Source organism: Leopardus geoffroyi, chromosome A3 (genome assembly GCF_018350155.1).
Source record: "Leopardus geoffroyi isolate Oge1 chromosome A3, O.geoffroyi_Oge1_pat1.0, whole genome shotgun sequence".
NCBI classification, from domain to species: domain Eukaryota; kingdom Metazoa; phylum Chordata; class Mammalia; order Carnivora; family Felidae; genus Leopardus; species Leopardus geoffroyi.
This window is the reverse complement of record NC_059336.1, coordinates 73,507,125-73,530,135: the sequence shown is the minus strand read 5'-3', so window position 1 is coordinate 73,530,135 and position 23,011 is coordinate 73,507,125. Positions and strand designations below refer to the sequence as shown.

General features: G+C 40.0%; 1 protein-coding gene across 6 annotated transcripts in view; it reads right to left on the bottom strand.

Moving 5' to 3' along the window:
* The window catches only part of EML6 (EMAP like 6), a 275,933-nt gene that overhangs the window by 117,997 nt on the left and 134,925 nt on the right, over positions 1 to 23,011 (bottom strand). The gene's annotated exons all lie outside the window — the stretch shown is intronic.

Sequence of the window (23,011 nt, the reverse complement as noted above, 5' to 3'; positions counted from 1 at the left end):
ATGAGTATGAGAAGAAATAGGTCTTTATGAAAACCTATCCCTTTTTGAAATAATGTACTTCTGATTTACTACGGAAAAGTTAACAGTCACTTCAGTCTTTAGGATGCTAACACTGTATTAAAAGTTAAAAACAAAAAAAATTTTAATGTTTAGTTTTAGTTTTGAGAGAGAGTGAGAGAAAGAGAGAGAGAGCACGCACGCAGAAAAGCATGCACCAGTGGGGGAGGGGCAGAGAGAGAGGGAGACACAGAAGCAGGCCCCAGGCTCTGAGCTGTCAGCACAGAGCCCCATGCGGGGCTCAAACTCATGAGCTGCGAGATCATAACATGAGCCAAAGTCGGACAGCTTCACCGACTGAGCCACCCAGGCGCCCCTAACGCTATGTTAAAATTCTATGTGGGTGATACTCCAGAATGGCTAATTGTCATATCGGGTAAGTTTACTATGATCAGAACCTAGACTCATTTTGCTGGATAAACAGATGTACCATGTCCCAGAAATATGCAAATGAAACTGATTTCAGTCTCAAAATACCATCAAACATTTGTCAGTGAAGATGTTATTCTTCCCCCACTTAACATTTTATACAATGCTCTCTAAAGGCACAGTACTTCTTTGAAACACAATCTTCCACCTCAGGAGTACTTCATATTCTCCAGGCAGGTCTTTATTTGCCTGTCTGATTTGTGATCTCTTGAACTTCTTGTCAGTTTTGTTGCTTACCAGGTACATTATTTATTCACTTGGTGAGTTTTCTCAGGTCTGATTTAGAAATACAGATAGAATCCCACTTTCATAAGTACTGTAAATAATAAGGCAGGGATGTGGTAAGCTTTGAGATCTGAGTCGTCTCCCTAGTGGGCTTCGTGTCTTTGGCGTAGAAAGTACCAGAACTCAGAGCACAGGTCTTTAGTCCTGCTCTAAACTTGATTGGCCAGACACACCAGGAGTGTCCCTTTCTCTCTGGAGACCAGTTTTTCTCTGCATTAAATGCAGACTACAATTAAGGAGACCATGTAATTTATCATCCAAATTGTGACTACTCTGAAAGTCAAATTAAATTTACATACTTCAAAAATGTTTATTTTTTTCACCAAGAAAGCAGCTTTACCATGTTAAAATAAAAGGTTCTATCAAAATATTTTCAAAGATAAAATTATAGTGACACTGCATTACAAAATGAAAAGTCCAGAACAGAGGAACGAATAGGCAGGGCACAGAGAAATCGATTTCCAAGGCCCTGAAACTCTTCAGTATCATGGTAGATACATGTTACTATGCATGTAATATGCACAGAATATACAACACTGGATGTGAACTCTAATGCCAACTACGGGCTTTGAGTGATGATGCATCAATGTAGCTTCTCCCATGGTAACCAATGTACCACTCCAGTGGGGGATATGGATAGTCAGGGAGGCGGGGCATATATGGTGGCAGGGGTGGATAGGAGAAATCTCTATACCTTCCATTTAATTTTGCTGTGAACCTGAAGCTGCTCTAAAAAAATTAAGTCCATAAAAAAAAAAAAAAATCCAGGACAAATGCTAAGGCAAATGGGATGCTGGGACAAAAGAAGGGTTAACTGGGGGTATATGGGCACACTTTGTAATCCTCACTTTAATCAACTCACAGTGGCCTTAAAAGGATCTGATGAGATGATGCATTTATTTACAAAAAAAAAGTATTTTTTTTTTTTTTGAGGCACAAGCCTATTTTTACACGCAGTAACTCTCTTTACCCCTTGCTCTGAATGCAGTTACATGTCTTGAAATGGAAGGAGAAAGCACACCGGCAGATTTATTATTCCTGCTTTTAGTAAGTAGAGATACCTTGGCAACGGTTAGTTCAGGGTCATTCAAAACCTTTCTAGCAAACATCGTGACAGGCTTTCAAGGTTGGGACGGACAGGGACGTGGTGAAAGCAGCCAGAGGAAGACTGCAGAATGACAGGGCAGGCAGCTTAGCGGCAGGCAACTCTGCCTTATAGCAACAATCTCTTTGCCCTGTCCCTTTCTTGTCCTTATCTCTTTCTCACGCTTTTCTAGAGGTTTAGTTACCACTCTCTAATTAACACAGTCCAGTTTCTTCCAGGAGGGGAGTCAATTTGTCTCCCTGCTGTCCTCCCAGCAAATCCTCCCTTAGGATCACCTATGATTTTATTCCAGAAGAGGTACAACACCTTGTTCTTCAGAAAACAGGAAGTAAAGAGGGATGTTAATTCCACTGCAGTATCAGTAAAATCTCAAATAATTTACTTTTTATTATATTTATTGTCCGTTTCATCTCACTAATGTCTGTGAATACAGGAGTTTTCTCAGTTTTATACACTGTTGTATCCTCAGTACCTACCAGAGTGTTTGACATGTAGTACATGCTCAATGAAAATGGCTGAATAAAATAAAACATTAGAATCACAAACATTTCTTATGTCCTTGGAGATAACCAAGAAATAAAAGAATATCCTCATCCTCAATGAAACCATTTAAAGGGGGGATATATTGACTCACTCATTCAAACAATTTTTATTAAGTGCCTACCACGTGCCCAAGACCAGAGCTTGAACAGTGAACAAGCCAGCCCATGCCCTATTGGAAATTACATTCTAAAGAGGAGCAAGACATTTGTAAGCAGACATTTATACACCAAAAATCAATTACAATGATATATACAAGGTTCTGGTTCAAGATGGAATGTAGGAGGATCCTGAATTCACCTCCTCCCATGGTCACACCTAATCGACAGCTACATATGGGACAATTCCCTCTGAAAGAAATCCAAAAGTACTTGAACAATTCCTATGTATCAGGCAAACAACAAAACACGCACACACACACACACACAAACCCTCACATCTAAATGAGTAGGGTAGGCTCAGACATAATCTCAATATAAATCCCACCCTTGGGCCAGTAACCCACGATTGGGAAGCTCACAACTATGAGCTTCTTTCTGAGAAGTGGAGGGTTTGAACACCACATCCGGCACTCCACTACTTAAGACTTGCACCTGAGAGGTGAACCCCCCAAATACCTAGTTTTGAAAGCCAATAGGGCTTGTATCCACAAGATCCACAAGGTTATAGCAAACTGAAAAACAGTGGGTTCACTGTGCCTATATTCCAGGGTCTGGTGCAGGGGTAGCTGAAATACCCAGTCTTTTTGTGAAACAGGCCTATTTGCTTAAAGTTTCAGTCTGAAGGGCAGGCATCTAACCTAACACACATCTAGAGGCCTACTGAAATACTCCGCAAAGACTGAAGAGGCCGGAGGGTGCCACATAGACACTTCCCTCTGCCTTCCAGCTTGCTGTTATCTCCAGGAAAGATACAAGGGGCACCATGGTTTTTGTGGCTACTGCGCAAGGGTCACCCCTTCAACTTTCCGCCAGCAGTGCCTACATTCATTGATCCTACAGGACTGTAACAAATGGAAAAACAGTTTTATTTTTTATCCTTCACTCAGATTTAATAATTATCAAATTTTCCCACATAAGCCTCTATTTCTTTTTTCTTTTAAAAGCAAATTTCAGTAATCATATAATTTTGTACCTCCCATACTTTAGTTGGCATCTCTAATAATATGGACCTTTGATATAGCCATAGTACCATAACCATACTTGACAAAATTTGGTATCATCCAGTTCACAATAAAATTTCCCTTATTATCTATAAGATATATTTTACTTTTATTTATTTTTCCTTTTCAAACTTTTATTTAAATCCTAGTTAGTTAACATACAGTGCAATATTAGTTTCAGGAGCAGAATTCAGTGATTCATCACTTACATACAACACCCAGAGGCAAATGGAGAAATCTGAGAAACCATTCTTAATCAACTACCCCCTAAGGCAGCAGAGACAAAGAAGACTGAGGTACCATCTTTCTGTAGAAAAGACCAATTACTTTATCTTCAAAGCTGTGGCCTGAAGGGCCAACTTCTAAATAAATACACATCTAGAGGTTGAATGCAATCCTCTCCAGAGATCAGGGAGGCCGGTGGGTACCATCTTTACACTGTCCCTCTGTCCTACCAGGTCATCAGTGTCTCCAAGAAAGGAGCTTATGCACAGGTCTGGGACCCCAGCTTTTGTACCTTGCCCTCAAAGGATACATCTCTTGATAACCTGGTTCTGAAAGCCACCAGAGCTTGTGTTCACAGATGCAATGGCAGGGTAAGCAAACAAACAAAAAATTCTTAACTAGCTATCACCCCAGGGCTCAGTGCAGAGAGAACAAACAAAAATGCCCATCTCTGGCTCTTTCTCTGAAATAGCTACATGTATTTACTTTAAAAGCTGCTGTCTGAGGTCTGGCTCCCAGTCAGATTGAATATAGGTGCTAAGATCCTACCTTTTGGGACACTGACAGGTCTTAGCTTACCTTCAACTACCAGAAGTGACAAAGAACGAAGTAGGCTGTTTATACCATCATGAAGGTTTGAAATACAATCAAGAGCTAGGGCAGCGTTAAACAGTAAGATTCAGGGGCTCCTGGGTGGCTCAGTCAGCTAATCATCCAATTTCAGCTCAGGTCAAGATCTTGCAGATAGTGATTTCGAGTCCCATGTCCAGCTCTGTCCAGTTCAGAGCCTGGAGCCTGCTTAAGATTCTGTGTCTCCCTCTCTTTCTTCCCCTCTCCCACTCATGCTCTGTCTCTAATAAACATTACAAAGAAAAAACTTAAAAAAAAAAAACAATAAGATTCATCTACATGAGGCCATCTCTTTAAGACTGGAGAGGTGGCTGTTTTATCTAAAGCTGAGAAACCAAGAATGAGAGTCAAGGAAAAAATGAACAAACAGAAGTATATGCTCAAGAGAACAACATAAAAATCTCAGAAAAAACCACAATGAATTGGTAATAAGTCATCTACCTGATAAAGAGTTAAAAAATAACAGCCATTCAGATGCTTACTAAACTCAGGAGAACAAAGCATGAACAAAGTGAGAATTTCAATGAAGAAATTAAAACTATAAGAAAGCACGAAAGAGAAATCACAGAGATGAAGAATATAATAACTGAATAATACACTAGAGGGGTTCAACAGCAGACTAGATGAGGAAGGAAAAACATCAGTAAACTCAAACACAGGGTAGTGGAACTCACCCAATGAGAGCAACAGAAAGAAAAAAGGATGAAAAAGAGTGAAGAGAGCTTAAGGGACTTATGCAACAATATCAAGTAGACTAACATTGTCATTATAAGGGTCCTAGGGGAGAAGAGAGAGAGAATGGGGCAGAAAACTCATTTGCAGAAATAATGGCTGAAAATTTCCCTACCATGGGGAAGGAAACAGACATCCAGATCCAGGACACACAGAGAATTCCACACAAGGTAACCCAAAGAAACCTATACTATGACTCATTATAATTAAAGTGTCAAAAGTTAAAGACAAGGAATCTGATAGGCAGCAAGAGAAAAACAATTTAAGACTTAAAGCAGATTTTTCAGCAGAAACCTTGCAGTCCAGAGGGAGTGGCACAATATATTTAACTTGCTGAAGAAAAAAACTGCCAACTAAAAATATACTACCTGTAATAGTTGTCCTTCAGAATTGAAAGAGAGAGAAAGACTTCACCACACAATTAAAAGTTCAAAGACTTCATCGCCACTGGAACAGCCTGACAAGAAATGTTCTAGGGACTTCTTCAAGTTGAGATAAAAGGGCACCGATCAATAATGGGAAAACATAAGAAAGTCTAAATCCCATCTGTAAAGGCAAATATAGAGTATAATTCAGAATAATTTAATGTTGTACAGGTGGTGGGTTAATTACATATAAAGATAGTATGAAAGTTAAAAGACAAAAGTAATAAAAACTATAACTATAATAATTTGTTAATGGACAAAAGAAAAAAGACATTAAGTTGCAACGTCAAAAACAAAACAGGGGGGCAGGGAGGAGTAAAAATGTTAAGCTTTATTAGGCATTCAAACTATTATCAACTTAAAATATTCTGTTATAAGTTGTTTTGTAAAAGCCTCATGGCAATCACAAAGCAAAACTGTAATAGATACAGTAAAGACAAAAAAATCTAAGCATACCACTACTGAAAATCATCAAATCACAAAGGAAGAAAGCAAGAGAAGAACAAAGGAATTACAAAATAGTCGTAAAACAATGAACAAAATGACAGTAATACCGATCAATAATTACTTTAAATGTAAATGGAAAAAATTCTCCAATCCAAAGACACAGGGTGGCTGATGGATTAAAAAAACCCGAAGACCTATCTATGCACTGCCTACAACAGACTTATTTCAGATTTAAGGACACACAAAGACTAAAAGTAAAGGGATAGAAAAAGATATTCCATGGAAACAGAAACCAAAAGAAATCTGGGATACCTATACAAGATAGGCTTGAAGACAATGACTGCAGTAAGAGACAAAGAAGGTCATTATATAATGATAAAGGTGTCAATCCAGCAAGAAGACATATTTGTAAATGTTTATGTACACATCACAGGAAAACCTAAATATATAAAGCAAACATTAACAGACCTAAATGGATAAATATGTACAGAAATACAATACAGTAGCAGACTTTAATACCCTACTTTCCTCAAAGGATAGATGATCTAGACATTAAATTATAAGGAAACAATGGCCTTAAACGACACATTAGACAGATGGACTTAAAAGACATTTAAAAAACATTCCATCCAAAAGCAACAGAATGTGAATTCTTCTCAAGTGCATATGGAATATTCTCCAGGATAGATCACACATTAGGCCACAATTCTTAACAAATTTAAGAAGACTGAAATCATACTAAACATCTTTTCTGATCACAAAGGTATGAAATTAGGTGTCAATGACAAGAACAAAATTAGAAAATTCACATATATGTGATGATGAAACAACATGCTACTAAACAATCAATGGGTCAAACAAGAAATCAAAAGAAATTTTTAAAAATGAAAATAGAAATACAACATACCAAAACTTTTAAGATGCAGTGAGGGCAGTTCTAAGAGCGAAGTTCACTGAGATAAAAACCTACATTAAATAACAGAAAAGATCTTAAATTAGCAACCTAACTTTATACTTCAAGGAACTAGAAAAAGAAGAACAGATGAAGCTCAAAGTAAGGAGAAGGAAGGAAATAAAGAGCAGTGCAGAAATAAATTAAGTAAGAGACTAAAAGACAATAGAAAATATCAACAAAATATCAACAATAACAACAAAACTAAGAGTTGGGTGTTTTTTTTGTTTGTTTGGTTGGGTTTTTTTTGTTAAGAGAAAAGCAAAATAGACAAACCTTAAGCTAAACTCACCAAGAAACAAGAGAGGACTTAAATAAAATCAGAAGTGAAAGAGGAGACCTTGTAACTGATACCACAGAAATACAAAGGATTGTAAGAGACTGCTATAAAGAGATATATACATACAAACTGGACAAACTAAAAGAAATGGAAAAATCCCTAGAAACATACAATCTACCAAGACTGAATTATGAAGAAGTAGAAAATATGAGCAGACCAATACTGAGTAAGGAAATTGAATCAGTAATCAAAAACCTCCAGCAAAGGAAAACCCAGTATCAAATGGCCTCACTGGCAAATTCTACTACACATTTAAAGAATTATTATCAGTCCTTCTGAAATGCTTCCAAAAAATATAAGAGGAGGAAACCCTTCCAAACTGATTGTATGAGGCCTCAATAAACTCGATATAAAAACCAGGCAAAGATTTCACAAAAAAATTTACAGGCCCGAGTTTAAGCTATATTACAAAGCTGTAATCATCAAGACAGTATGGTACTGGCACAAGAACAGACACTCAGATCAATGAAACAGAATTGAGAAACCAGAAATGGACCCAGAAACATATGGCCAACTAATCTTTGACAAATACTTAATAGAATAAAGATAGTCTCTTCAGCAAGTGGTGCTGGGAAAACCGGACAGTGATATGCAGAAAAATGAACCTGGATCACTTTCCTACCACCATACACAAAAATAAACTCAAAATGGATGAAAGACCTAAATGTAAGACAGGAAGCCATCAAAATCTTTGAGGAGAGAGCAGGCAAAAACCTCCTTGACCTTGGCCGCAGCAACTTTTTACTCATCACGTCTCCAGGGGCAAGGGAAACAAGAGCAAAAATAGACTATTGGGACCTTGTCAAAATAAAAAGCTTCTGCACAGCGAAGGAAACAATCAGCAAAACTAAAAGGCAACCAATGGAGTGGGAGAAGATATTTGCAAATGACATATCAGATAAAGGGTTAGTATCCAAAATCTATAAAGAACTTATCAAATCCAACACCCAAAAAACAAATAATCCAGTGAAGAAATGGGCAAAAAACATGAATAGACACTTCTCCAAAGAAGACATCCAGATGGCCAACCGACACATGAAAAAATGCTCCACATCACTCATCATTAGGGAAATACAAATCAAAACCACAATGAGATACCATCTCACACCTATCAGAATGGCTAACATTAACAACTCAGGCAACAACAGATGTTGGCGAGGATGTAGACAAAGAGGATCTCTTTTGCACCGCTGGTGGGAATGCCAACTGGTGCAGCCACTCTGGAAAACAGTGTGGAGGTTCCTCAAAAAATTAAAAATAGAACTACCCTACGACCCAGCAATTGCACTAATAGGTATTTATCCAAGGGATAGAGGTATGCTGTTTTGAAGGGGCACATGCACCCCAATGTTTATAGCAGCACTATCAACAATAGTCAAAGTATGGAAAATGCCCAAATGTCCCTGGATGGATGAATGGATAAAGAAGATGTGGTATAAATATACAATGGAGTATTACTAAGCAATCAAAAAGAATGAAATCTTGCCATTTGCAACTATGTGGATGGAACTAGAGTGTATTATGCTAAGCGAAATTAGAGAAAGACAAATATCATATGACTTCACTGATATGAGGACTTTAAGATACAAAACAAATGAACATAAGGGAAGGGAAGCAAAAATAATATAAAAACAGGGAGGGAGACAAAACATGAGACTCTTAAATATGGAGAACAGAGGATTACTGGAGGGGTTGTGGGAATGGGGATGGGCTAAATGGGTAAGGGGCATTAAGGAATCTACTCCTGAAATCATTGTTGCACTATACGCTAACTAACTTGGATGTAAATTTTAAAAATTAATTAAAATAAATAAATACAGAGAACAAACTAAGGTGGGTGAGGGGGTGGGGCAGAGGGTAACTGGCTGATGGGCACTGAGGAGGGCACTTGTTGGGATGAGCACTGGGTGTTGTATGTAAGCCAATCTGACAGTAAATTATATACATTAAAAAAAATTATAGGCCACTTGCCTGATAAGCATAGATTTGAAAGTCATGAAAAAATTTTTGCAAATCAAATTCAACAATACCATAAAAGATTCTTACACCATGGTCAAGAGGGATTTATTCCAGGGATGCAAGAATGGTACAACATCTATGTACCAATCAATATGGTACACCACATTAACAAAGTGAAGGATATAAGTCATATGATCATCTCAATAGATACAGAAAACACATCTGAAAAAACTCATTATTCATTTATGATAAAAACTCTCAACAAAGCACACATAGAGGGAATGTAACTCAACAAAGGCTACATACGACAAGTATACAGCTAACATTATACTCAATGGGGAAAAGCTAAAAGCTTTTTTCTAAGATGAGGAACAAGTTAAGGATGCCTACTCTTGTCACTTATTCAGTGTAGTATTTGAAAGTCCTACTCAGGACAACTTGGCAAGAAAAAGAAGTAAAAGGCACCTAAATTGTTAAGGAAGAAGTGAAACTGTCACTATTTGCAGATAACATGATTTGATATATAGAAAACACTAAAGGATCACAAAAAATTTAGAACTAATCACAAATTCAATGAAGTTGCAGGATACAAAATCAATACCCCCAATCAGCTGCGTTTGTATATGCTAAAAATGACCTATCAGCAAGAGAAATTAAGTAAACAAACCCACCTATAATTGCATCAAAAAGAATAAATACCTAGGAATAAATTTAACTAAGGAGGTAAAAGACCTGTACACTAAAAACTATAAGACATTGATGAAAAAAACTGATGATGACACAAATCCATGGAAAGATATTCCATGGTTACGAACTGAAAAAAATTAAGATTGTTAAAATAAGTAGAATGTCCATACGACACAAAGCACTTTGCAGTTTCAATGCAATCCCTATCAAAATTCTAATGGCATTTTTTGTAGAATAAACAACCCTAAAATTTGTTGTATGGAACCACGAAATACCCTGAATAGACAAAACGATCTTAAGAACAAAGCTGGAGGCAACATGCTTCCTGAATTCAAATTCTATCACAAAGCTACAGTAACCCAAACAGTATGATATTGGTATAAATAGAGATACAGAGATCAGTGGAACAGAATTGAGACTCCAGAAAGCAACTCATAGATATATGGTCAATTGATTTATGACAAAGGAATCAAGGGACAGTGGGAAAGGGACAGTCTTTTCAATAGTGAGTGTTGGGAAGACTGGACAGCCACACACAGAAGAATGTAACTGGACCACTATCTTACACCATACATAGAAGTTAACTCCTTATGGATTCAAGAATATATGAGCTGGGTGGCTCATTTGGTTAAGCATCAGACTCTTGAATGCAGCTCAGGTTGTGATCTCATGGTGATTGTGGTACATTGAGTATGGGGCCTGCTTGGGACTCTCTCTCCCTCTCCCTTCCCTACTCACACTCACACACACACACTCTCTTTCAAAACAAATAAATAAATATTTAAAAACAAAAAAGAGCATGAGAGCTGAAACCATAAAACTCCTAGAAGGAAACGTAGGCTTTCTGAAGTCACTCTTGGCAATGATTTTTTTGCCTGACACCAAAAGTAAAGGCAACAAAAACAAAAATAAACAACTGAGACTACTTCAAACTAAGAAGCTCCTGCACAGCAAAGGAAAGCAAAAGCAAAAGCAAAATGAAAAGGTAACCTACTGAAGAAAGTATTGGCATATCAAATATCTGATAAGATTGTGAATACCCAAAATACATAAATAACTCATGCAGCTCAAGCAAAAAAATAAAATAAAATAAAGAATCCAATTTAAAAATGGGCAGAGAAGGTGAATAGACATTTCTCCAAAGAAGACCTACAGATAACCAACAGATGCATGAAAAGGTGCTGGATATCACCCATCATCAGGGAAATGCAAATCAAAACCACAATGAGATACCACTGCACAATGGCTATCATTTAAAGAGACAAGAAATAACATGTGTTGGTGAGGATGTGGAGAAAAGGGAACCCTTGTGCACCGCTGGCGGAAAGGTCAACTGGCGCAGCCACTGTAGTAAGCGACATGGAGGTTGCTCAAAAATTAAAAATACAACTAACACATGATCAAGCAATTCCACAGACAGATATTTACCCAAAGGAAACAAAAACACTAATTCAAAAGGAAAATGAAACTCCATGTTCACTGTAGCATTATTTACAATAGGCTGCTTCTATGTTCAGGCTAAGGGTTTATCGGTGGATAAAGGAATAAAGAAAATGTGGCATACATGCATACACACACAGGAATATTATTCGGCCATAAAAAAGGAGACACCAATTGAGGGCATTATGCTAAGTGAAATAAGTCAGAGAAATACAAATATTATATGAAGTCACTTTTATGTGCAATCTAAAAAACAAGCAAATCCGAATTCACTGATACAGGGAACAGATTGGTGGTTGTTCAGGTGTGGGGTGGGGGTGCGAGGTAGGCAAGAGGTAGTCAAAACATACAAACATAGAGGTCTAAAATAAGTTAAGTCCTGGGAATGTAACAAACAACATGATGACTATAGGCTCACAACACTGTGTTGTGTATCTGTAACTTGATCAGAGAGTAGATCTTAAAAGTTCACAGTAAAAGAAAAAAATTGTAACTGTGTGGTGACAGACACTACACTTATTGCAGTGATCATTTTGCAATATATACACATATTGAATCATTATGTACACCTGAGATGTCATATCAATTACATCTCAACAAAAATGATGGACACGTACAGATATACGCACAGGTCTCAGCAGTGTGTTTAACTGTTATTGAAAGAGCCAAACCACAATCCCCTCCTAATTCCACTGTCTTCAAGACTCCCCCTTTCTGAGCAGGCCTGGCACCTGTGGCTGTCCCATAAGCATGAGTATGCCAGTTCTCCCCATGGCCTCCAACAGCACATCCTCTTCCATGAGGCTAAATGGCTCGAAAATTGAAATTTCTCCCAGAGATCTGGCATTTTATTTGGTCCAGTATACAAACAGTTTTTTCTCCCCACCACCCCGACTATTCTTTTACCTACTTATTTTGGGGAACAGATTCAGAAAGGTTAAAGATTATAAAAAACAATCTGCCACCTGGAAGTGACATATGCTAACATTTTTACAATGTTTGATTTGTCTTTTAAAAAGAGGTTTAGGAACAAAGAAAAACTTTCCAACTCAGTGAAGACTGATGAGCCTGTCAAGTTATACAGCGCCCACTGTGTTCTCAGACTGTGTCCAGAGGGTTCTTGGATTCCTCCATAGGGCCTACAGGGTTTGGCAAGGAGAGGGTGGGAAATCAAGAGACCAAGAGTCAGAGTTTTAGGATCCCACCTCTGTTTTCCCTCAGCACCTCACAATTTGTTTCACAGCAGATTTCATTTGATAAAAAAAGATTCCACTCAACTAATCAACATATGGGAGAGGCTTTACAGAAGGCAAAAGCAATAGAATAAAGTTGATATGGATAATTTCTGACTAAATATGGGCAGAGGGAGGAGAAAGAAGGAGGGAAGGAGTTGTTACATTTTCATTGTTTACAATATAAACTTAATGGGATGTGAACATTTTCTCTCGGAGACCAACTCAGTCTCCACAAATACTTAGTTCTTCCAACAGATAAATTATGTTTTGCCACATCAGAGAGATCAATCCCAGGAGTCTACCTAAAAAGATGGATAGGATACTGGACCACTCTGACATCCAAGGTAACTGTTTAAAATAGGAATCACTTCCTGAAAACACCTCAGCAGGCATAGAACTGTATTCAAGTTTGCTAATAATATCCTATTTTCATCATTTCTGAACCTAATTGCTGTTCTGCATGCAAGACTGGTGAAGAGAACAGCGAAGTCTCTTCTGGGTACATTCTGGAGAGTCCCTGGTGTTGTGGCAGATCCCTGACAGGATTCTGACAGTATTGTTCTTCTATTGTCTACTAAGACTCGGTTTTACCTTCTCTGACACAAATGCAGAGAACAGTAATGTAATCGTGGTTTCCTAGCCAGACTGGCCAAGATTGCCATTGCATTGGGAAATGACTAAGCTATTTTCGCTTTTTGTCTTCTGCTATGGGAGTCAGAAAACATAAGCTATTATTTTAAATACGGATAGAAATCCACTAATAATAAAGAGAGCTCCAGGAAAAACCATCCTAAGTATTTAAAATCACAGTTCTCTTTTCTTCTAGACAAGTGCATGTTTCAGAGACTTTTGACAGTATGGGCCGAAGGCATTGTGAATTGGTGAGGTTGCCTTCTTGGGCACTCTATGAGAAATGTGGGGCTCTGGCCTGTGCTCGGTCCAGATAGCCAGCAGATGGCAGTAAAGAGCAACCACCCACCTAAACAAAAATCTACAGCAAAGACCAAAATCTCGCCAACCCTTCGCACAGTTTCATACTCAGGGCAGAAAATGAGTGGTAAACAGCATCCTTCTAATCCTTTTGGCGCATGTCCTGAAACCAGGGCAGGGGTAGATCTAGTCCATGAGTACATGAATATCCATACAGACCTAGAGGACACTACTTATTTTCCATTAGTTCACCAAGTGGTTGAGTATCTGGGCTGATTTATATGCCAGCCCCAACCCCTCCCAGCTGTGACCATGGCAAGCTGTTTAATCTTTCAAATCTTCAGTGTCCCTGTCTGTGAAGTGGAGAGAATATCAGCACTCATACTTTGCAGCACTCTTATGAGGAATCCATGCAATCATATATTTAAACACTTCACCTAGTGTTTGGCACTTAAGAAATTAATAAATCTGAGTTGTTACCTTAACCAGCAAGTTTTTGTTAGTCTCAGTGGAATGCACCTTACTGTATGTGCAGTCCGAGTCCAGCTCCAGGAAGATTTAACACCAGGAGCTACAAAGAAGTTGCAGTTACTTCCTTGTGTTATATCTTAGGTGCTGTTGTTGTTTTGATGTGCTAGCACCACAGACTGGTAGAAGGAAAGGCTATGGTCCAACACGCAAAGACAGAACAAACTATTTGGGGAGTAAAATGGTCTTTTCCCCCAATTATTTGGTCCAAGAAAGGAAGACAGTGTGTGTGTGGATGGGGGAGTGGGGGGATATTTGTGTTCTTAAATCCAGGGCTCGTAGGTCTGCTATACAGCAAAGGGAAAAGAGCAGTTGCTCGGTCCTCATTGTGCATCATAATCTACAAGAAAAGCATTTTTAAAAAATGTTTTATTTATTTTTATGTTGAGACAGAGCATGCGAGCAGAGGAGGGGCAGAGAGAGAGAGAGGGAGAGAGAGAGAGAGAGAGAGAGAGAGAGAGAGAATCCCAAGCAGGCTACGTAAAAAGTGTTTTTTAAAAATATGGATGCCTAGGGGCGCCTGGGTGGCGCAGTCGGTTAAGCGTCCGACTTCAGCCAGGTCACGATCTCGTGGTCCGGGAGTTCGAGCCCCACGTCAGGCTCTGGGCTGATGGCTCAGAGCCTGGAGCCTGTTTCTGATTCTGTGTCTCCCTCTCTCTCTGCCCCTCCCCCGTTCATGCTCTGTCTCTCTCTGTCCCAAAAAAAATAAACGTTGAAAAAAAAATTTAAATAAAAATATGGATGCCTAAACCCCAACAAGAAATTCCTCTTGGTTGGCCGGGAGTGGGGCTAGGCATAGGTATTTTTAGCACCCCAGGGCAGAGGACTGCTTGTTGAGAACCACTACCAAGTGGTTGCCAAGCCAGTGTGTGTTATCAGATTTAGTTCCATTGTTGAAAATTCAGATTTCCAGCTACATCACCAGCTGATTCTAATGCAATGGTTTTTCAGGTACAGGTTGGAAAACTCTGCCCTAGCGGATTAGAGAGTCCAAGTCTGATGACCAGAAGGCAAAAGAAAGTGCAATGATGAGAAGTCAATTCTGAGTCAAACAAGCCAGCTGTGTAAATGGGCAGGCATGATCCTCACTGGCATTACCCAGGCCTGTGCCCAGAACCGCACATATACGCTGGGAATGTTCACGACTCGGGAGGAGGCCCCATGGACAGCACCAGGCCCTAAATGGGGATGGTAAATACCTGTTGAATAAATGATGAAATTACAGCAATGACCATATATATTAATAGCCCAAAGTCCCAGAGTGATCATGCGACAGAGAACAAAAATGAGGATTAGGGCAGACCAAGTCTGGAGCAAACACTCTTCCCCACAAAGGTAATGCCCTTCTCCGTGGATATGCTTCCGGACATGGTACCAATAATGAAACAAGATATGGTGATGGCTTTCACCTATAAACCTAACCTTATTAAAGATGGATTACTAAGGAGCACCCTCAGTAAAGAGGTAAAAGGTAATAAAAAAAAAAAACACAAGAGAGAATTCACTCAGTTGGAGGGAATGTAGGGGGAGGATGGGGACATGACAGCAAGGACCTCTGATGCCCCTTGATTCATCTTAGGATAAAGTGGCTGAGTCCACCAAAGGGGTCTGGAGCAGGCCAGGGACTCCTGATGTCCTAAGAATAATGCTGAAGGCAGAGTTTGGTAACCTGGAGGAAACAAGGGGGAGGGAAGGTGTGCATCTTCCAGGGATGTGTGAGCACAGACGACTAAGTGATAGGCCTGGCATTATGATTTTCAGAGCTCAACACAAAATGCAAACATCGGACCCCTTGTTAAAAAAAATCATTAAGAATTTCAAAGATGGCCACAGAAAAGCACTCAACCAAGTGCTGAGCCCTTCTGAGAAGGGGGCCCTGTGATCACACAGATCTCATGCCCTGGGAGCTGCCATGCCTGGAGACCCCCCGGTTAAGGGTTAAATGGGATCCTGCAGGGGAGTCTGGGTGGCTCCGTCGGTTGGGCACCAACTTTGGCTCAGGTCATGATCTCGTGGTCCATGAGTTTGAGCCCCACGTCGGGCTCTGTGCTGACAGCTCAAAGCCTAGACCCTGCTTCGGATTCTGTGTCTCCCTTTCTGTCTGCCCCTCACCTCCTCACACTCTGTCTCTCTCTCCTTCAAAAATAAATAAACATTTTGAAAAAATGTAAAATGGGATCCTGCAGAACATTTAGCACAAAGGCCTCCATGGACACTGGGAGCTGCTGCATGAGTTGTCGGGCCTTGCCACAGGCTGGGCAGGGGCTAGTCCTAAATTAGTCTGCAGGCTTCCTGCAGCAGGAAGGACTCATGGCCGGCTGCTCATGTCTCTAAGGGCTCTCTGCCTGAGAATTCCAACAGACTTCATAATGAAAGTTACTCTTTACCAAATCCTTGGCTATTGCAAAATTCAGTCCACAAGATTCCAAATCCTGTGGCCATAGGAACTCTGAAGAATCCACACAGCCTAACAGGACCTCTGAAGGCAGAAACACATGACCAAACCCACACAGCAAAGGAACTCCCAGGCTGGTTTTTATCTAAGACACATTCAAGAAGAGTGTTCACAGGGAAATTACTATCAGAACAAACCAGTCAGCTTCTGCTCATGTGACAGCACATTCCACCTCGAGTCTGAACAAACAACACCGCACATGTCCCCTGGTGGCCTATTTCACCATCCCACCTTCTGCTCATGCTTGGTCTCCTGTAGTACCTCCAGTTCTTGAGCAGAACAACAGTGAAGCAGGTGGCCTGGCCCCAAGGACAATGGTGGGCAGACAGGGGGAGAGGTGACAGAGGGAGGTAAGAAAGCCAGCCAAGGAACCACCAGAACAAAAGAAGGTGCTTTCTCTGTTTCTACCGTAAACCAGGGTGCTCACAGATTTGAGAGTTGGTCTCTTGAATATTCTATACCAGGTCTGCTCAGCCACAGCACTGTTTAACATTGAGTGCTGGATAGTTCTTCCTCGTGATGGTGATCATTGCAAGGCGTCACTGTAAGATGTTTGGCAGTATCCCTGGTCTCTACTCAGATATGCCAGTAGCACTCCACAGTTGTGACAGCCAAAAACATCTCCAAGCAATGCCAACTGTCCTCTAGCAGACAGAATCAGGCATGACTGAGAACCACTTCACTCTATGATCCTCAGTGTACTTTGAGGAAGCCAAAGGGCATTAAGATTAGTGGGGAAGAATAACCTGGACTGACACTTTCAATCCTGTCCTCCACCCTTCCCTCTGTGCTCCAGAACAGGGTGACCTATCTGAGGTGATGGGCATGATATGTGCCTCCCTAAACCTTTCTCTGACCTCCGACCACTGGTGTTTAAGGGCTTAAGCTTGAATACAGCAGGCTGACCAAAGAAAGGAACCAAGCTCTGTGTCCCCCTCTGTGTCCTTGTCACTTGTGCTCCTTCCCAAGGCTCTGCACCCCAGTCACTCACATAACGCACCTTTCATTCCCTCATTGGCAGCTATTTCCAGGGCACTTGCAGGTGCCAGGCACTGTTTTAAACCTTAGGAAGCATCAGTGAACAAAATTTCCTGCTCTTGTGGAAACAGACAAGAGCAGTAAACATAATAAAAGGCAAATTATATTGTTTGTTACAAGGTGAGAAGGACATCTGGCAGAAGGAGATGAGGAATGCCTGGGGGAGTAGAGGCTGAGGGGATTTCAATTTTAAATAAGACATTAGGACAGGTTCATCTGAGCTAAGTCCTAAAGAGGAGGGCAGTAGTCACGCAGACCCCTGGGGACAGTGTTGCAGGCAGAGAGAACAGCCTGGGAGCTCAGAGGTCACAGGAGACAGTGGCAGCCAGGGCAGAGGGCAGAATGGAAGGAGGAAGGCATGAAGGGGAGGAGTTGGTAGGCCATCTGGAAGACTTTGACTCTTTTTCGAGGAGAATAATGTGATTTGGCTCATGTAAGATTTTTTTAAGTTTATTGATTCATTTTGAGAGAGAGAGAGAAAGTCCAAGTCAGGGAGGGGCAGAGAGAAAGGAAGACAGAGAGAATCCCAAGCAGGCTCTGCTCTGTCAGTGTGGAGCCTAACACAGGGCTCAAACCCATGAACCATGATGAGATCATCACCTGAGCTGAAGTCAGATGCTTAACCAACTGAGCCACCCAGGTGCCCCTGGCTCACATAAATTTTGAACAACCTCTCTAGCTGCTATTCTGAGAAGCAGGGACACGAGGTATAAATATAAAGCAACTGCAGAAATCTATGTTAAAGACAGTGGTTCAGGCCACCAAAGGGGCAGCAGATGTGATGAAAAGTCTATGAAGGGTTATCTTGTAAGGGGACATGAGCCTCCTACTCTTGCTTAATGCTGAGGTAATGCTGCCTAACCTAATACAAGACATCTCTGGATTTGAAGTTTATATAATTTAGAGAGAGCTACGATTCAACAAATATGTGTTTGAAGTTAAAATAAATACACAAAAAATTCCTAAGTAAAATGCCTGAAACATGCTTTTTAGATGAGCTCATCCAGTTGCTAGGCATGTATCTGACACTTAGTAAATGCTTAATAAATGTTTATTCAATGAGTAAATATATAATACATCCTATACTGTGTGAATAATTACCCTATTTCTTTAGACATAATCATTTACAACCACTATATCCAAGTATTTTATTACCATTGATGTAATTCATTTTGGTTGCCTTAAGAGTTATTTTTGGCTTTTTTGTTATCGCTGTAAGTCATTTAAGCTTCATTATTTATGCAGATCATAAATTTGTTTTAAAAATGATCAAACTCAAAATGCATTGTTAAGTTTAAAGTGAGATAGGAGTTAGAGCCTGAATCCTACAATTAGCTGAATGCCAAGGACTCTGACCTCACTGTATTCATCCATAAGGTGAGAGCTCTACACTCCAAAATCCAATGTCTCTACCAGCTTGCAAATTCCAGAATTTTTCACTGAAAAACATTTAGGGGTTCCACTATCCCATATATCTGAGATTCCTTGGGGCAGGTTGCACTTGGAATTGTGGAAACCAGAAAATTTTGGGTTTTGGACTCATTTAATACATCCAATGGGGTCTGGGGCAGCACCTTGAAATCAAACATTTCTGTAGTGATGTGTAAGAATATTCACACATATGAAGACAAAGAGCCTCATTTAAGTTCAGGTCAAGTTTCACTGCTAAATTAGTTATTAAAAATTTTTTAGAGAAAAAAAGAATGAAGTTAGACCCTTGCCCTACACCATATACAAAAATTAACTCAAGGGGCACCTGGGTGGCTCAGCCAGTTAAGCATCTGACTTTAGTTCAGGTCATGATCTCACGGTTAGTAAGTTCCAGCCCCACCCCTGGTGAGCTTGAGCCCTGCCTGGTTCGGGTGAGCACAAGCACTGCTTCAGGTAAGCATGAGCCCCACGTACAGTGAACCCTGCATCTCTCTCTTCCTTTCTTTCTCCCTCTCTCTCTCTCTCTCTGCCCCTTGTGAGATTCTTTTTCTCCCTGTCTCTGCTCCTCACTCACTCCCTCTCTCTTTCCAAAAAAAAAAAAAAAAAAAAAAAAATTAATTCAAAATGGATCAAAGATCTAAACATAAAAGGTAAAACCATAAAATATTGTAAGAAAATATGGGGGGGATCTTCATGATACAGTATCTTTGGCAATGACTGTTTGGATATGATACCAAAAGCATAGGTAACAAAAAAAAATTGGGCATCAAAATAAAAAAAAACTTTTGTGCATCACAGAACATAATCAACATAGTGAAAAGGCAATTTATGGCATGGGAAAAAATATTTGCAAACCATGTATCTGATAAAGAGATAATATCTAGAATATATAAAGAACTCTTAAGATATGACAACAAAACACTAAACAACCTGATTCTAACATGGGTAAAAGACTTGAACAGAAATTTCCAATGAAGACATATAAAGGGCCAACAGGCTTATCAAAAAATGCTCAACATCATTAATCATTGGGAAATGCAAATCAAACCCATGATGACATAACACTTCATACATATTAGAATGGCTGCTAGTAAAAAAAAAATAATATTTGGCAAGGATGTAGAGAAATTGGAATTCTGTGCCATGTTAGTGGGAATGTAAAATAGTGCAGCTGCTATGGAAAACAGTATGGCAGTTTCTCAAAAAAATTAAAAATAGAAATACCATACGATTCAATAATTCTACTTCTATCTAGATCTATCTATTTACATATTCAAAGGAACTGAATGTAAGGTCTCAAAGAAATATTTATGCATCCATGTTCATTGCCGCATTATTTACAATAGCCAAAAGGTGGAAGCAAGTATCCTTCACAGATGAATGAATAAACAAGATGTAGTATATACAACCGAGTATTATTCAGCCTTAGGAAATTCTGGCACATGCTACAACATGTGAAGACATGTTGCTAAGAGAAGACATGCTAAGAGAAGTCAGTCAAAAAAGAGAAAATCCTGTATGACTTCATTTATATGAGGTAATTAAAACAGGCAAATTCATAGAAATGGAAAGTAGAACGGTGGCTGCCAGGGGCCAAGAGAAGAGGGGAAAAGAGTTACTGTTCAATGGGTATTAAATTTCAGTTTAAGAAGGTGAAAAATGTTCTGGTGATGATGGTCATGATGGTCGTACTACAGTGTGAATGGACTTAAATGATGCCACTGATTATATCCACTTAGAAATGGTTAAAGTGGAAGACTTCTGGGGAAGATGGTGGAGTGGGAAGATCCTAAGCTCACTTCAACCCACAGATATAACTAGATAATACCTACATCAGTGTAAGGAACCCAGAAAAGGACCCAGAGATTGGCAGAACAAACTTTCCTCAGCTAAATATACAGAAGAGATCACATCAAAGAGGATAGGAGGAGCAGAGATGTGGTTGGGAGCTAAATGGACCCACAAGACTGTTCATGGGAGGGAGGGATACTGCAGGAACAGAAAACAGAAAAATAGACTCTGACATCAGGGAGCCCACTGAGAGAAGATCAATCACCGTAACATTTGGCTTCAAAAACCAGAGGGGCCAAATTTTGTGAGTTCTTACAATCAGTAGGGCCTAAAACCTGGAACTTTAAAAGTCAGCAGGCTTGGCTCTGGGAGAGCCAGGAGGATGAGAGGAAACTGAGTCCCCACCCTTAAAGAGCACAACAAACAGCCCTGTGGAGATATAGCATGAAAGGAGCAGTTTGAAGGATGCCAGTGGTATACAGGAAGGAAATTTGCTTACTAATCTCAGAGCATGCAGGAGGGGCAAGGATCATTGGGCGACTTCTCCAGGAACACAGGCACTATTTCTTACATCCATCCCCAAACCAGACACATGGACACCTGCAGGAACCAGAACAGCACGAACATTTCTACCTACCTTGCTTAATACTGCATCCCACCCTTGTGTTCCCTTGTGGATATTACCCCTCCAGAAAGGCCTCAGCTCCAGGTTCCCTTCCACAGTAGACCCAAGCAGACCTTGCGAACACCACGCACTCCACCCCCATGTTCTTCTGCAGTTCACTGCTACTGCATCTCTGGTAAATGCCTGGTCTGACTGAACTCAAGCCCAAGAAGGATCCAGACAGGACCACTAACAACATATGGGACAAACACTGCTTATAACAGGCAAAGAGACCTAATGCAGATGACAAATATGAAAGCAAAAGTGGCTCACCCCCAACAGCAGGGCACATGCAACAACATGGGAGACACCCTTCAAGTGCCAGGTTCTGGAAAACAGGGGACATTAAACTTCAGGGTACTAAGGACCTCTTCTACATAAGGCCACCACCATCACTAAGGACAGGAGAAATAGTTGGCTTGCCTAACACAGAGAAACAGATAAAGAGAGTTAGACAAAATGAGGACACAGAGAAGTGCCAAATGAAAGAACAGAACAAAATCATAGCAAAAGAGCTAAATGAAATGGAGATAAGTAATATGCCTGATATAGAATTTAAAGTAAATGTCACAAAGATACTCACTGGACTTGAGAAAAGAATGGAGGACCTCAGTGAGACCCTTAAAGAGACAAAAACAAAAAAAGAACCAATCAGAGGTGAAGAACTCAATAAATAAATTAAAAATACACTAGAAAAAATAAATAGCAGACTAGAGGAGGCAGAAGAATAGATCAGTAATCTGGAGGACAAAGTAATGGAAAGCAAGCAAGCAAGCTGAATGGGAGAAAGAAAGAAATAATAAAAAATGAAAATAGTGTTAGGGAACTCAGTGACACCATCAAGCATAATAGCATTTGCATTATAGGTATCCCAGACAGAGAAGAGAGAGAAAAGGGGACAGAAAATTTATTTGAAGGAATAATAGATGAAACCATCCTCAATTTGGAGAAAGAAACAGAAATCCAGATCCAGGAGGCACAGAGAGGCCCTGACAAAATCACACACACCAAGGAGGTCCACACCAAGACACAGTGTAATTAAAATGGTGAAAAGCAGTCATAAAGAGAGAGTTTTAAAAGCAGAAAGAGAAGGGTGCCTGGGTGGCTCAGTTGGTTGATTTTGGCTCAGGCCATCATCCCAGGGTTATGGGATTAAGCCCTGTGTTGGGCTCTGCGCTGAGTATGCAGCCTGCTTAAGATCTCTAGATCTCTCAATCTCTCTCTCTCCCTCTCCCCTCCTCTTCCCCCTCCACTGCTTGCACTCCCTCTCTCTAAAATAAAAAAAGAAAGCAGAAAGAGAAAATAAAAGTTACATACAAGGGAAACTCCATAAGACTATAAGCTAATTTTTCAGGAGAAACTTTGCAGACCAGAAGAGAGTGGCATGATATAATCAAAGTGCTAAAAAACAAACAAAAAAACAAAACAAAACACCTAAAGCCAAAAATATCCTATCCTATTTAAAATGGAGAGAGTTGGGGTGCCTGGGCCACTCAATTCGTCAAGCATTTGACTACAGCTCAG